Source organism: Equus caballus, chromosome 3, assembly GCF_041296265.1.
Source record: "Equus caballus isolate H_3958 breed thoroughbred chromosome 3, TB-T2T, whole genome shotgun sequence".
Classification (NCBI taxonomy): domain Eukaryota; kingdom Metazoa; phylum Chordata; class Mammalia; order Perissodactyla; family Equidae; genus Equus; species Equus caballus.
Window position 1 is genome coordinate 4,981,470 of NC_091686.1, and position 1,300 is coordinate 4,982,769.

Below are 1,300 nucleotides of genomic sequence, written 5' to 3' on the forward strand. Positions count from 1 at the left end.
CACGTTTTAATGTTTAATCATAGTGTTCTTTTCTTTAAAGACAAATATATATGTTTGTGTGTACATGTACATAAATACATGCATACATATTGACTTATGTATTCACAGACACACAGATACAGATATTTTCATCTCGAGTCTCTTTTTGTTTTCATTTAAAACCAAAAGCGTTTGGTTAACATCTCAAGTTTAAGTATCAGATTTTTACAGCCAGAATGCAAACAACAAGAGGGTTAAAAAGCAGTTGCTTCTTGCATGCATTTGCCTCAAAAGCATCTTATCTAGAGCTGACCTCATTGGCCAAAACTGTCTTCTCTTGTTCATTGTACTTGATTCGGTGTGTCACCTGTCTCTTGTTTGTCTATAGATTAGCACAAAAATGTCATTGCAAACTACGTGAATAGGGCACAGCGTCAGCACCTGCCACTTTTAAAACTCTTAAGAAGATTCCCTTGTTTATTTTGTAGGCACCCAGGGGGGCACTTAAATAACTGCATTGAGACAAACAATGCTGGTGATGATTAAGGAGGCTTTTCACATGAAAATTCACTTCAGAAAAATGTTTTGCAGATGTACTGAAGAAAACTGTATCACTAAGAACCACTCAAAATACTTTGGTGGACCAAAACACCTTTATATTTCTTCTGGCAGCCTGCCAAGTTCACTGCCGGCTTGAAAAGAATTCTATAGCTGGAGGCTAGAGCAGAAACTGCAATGATTTAAAAGAGAATTGGCTACAGTAAGAACGATAATGCCCTATATCGTTAAAATGCAACTGGCATCTTAGCCTCCCTACAGCTCTTTGAAAATGTGCTTACTCTTCAACTATTTACAAGGAAAAATGCAGAGACAATTGAAATCACGGGAAATAAAAATTATTTTAAAGGACTGGGAAGTATTTGCCGATGATTTATCAGTAGTGCTTATAAAATAATGACATGTTCTCAAGTGTTAAATGAGTAAGAAATCCATGCAGAAATTCTGCTCATTATGAAACTCACCCATCAAACATAAACCATTTTCATGATGCCCTAAATTAGTTAATGCAGACTGTAAACACAAAACCAGCTGGCTTAAAATTAAGATGTAAACACAAATGGACAACATCCTAATGTCATCGGTTTGTCTTAGAGTTTGATGGAAACAATAATTTCTTTGGTTACTTTTCTTTCCTGTGAGATTTTGGAGAACTAAGATTTGGTCTGGCAAGCTAAGGGAAATCATGGAATTAAAAGGGATCTCCTGGATGTTTGCACAGAAAACCAAGGGAAGCATCTGTCCAGTGGTTCAGATTTATAGG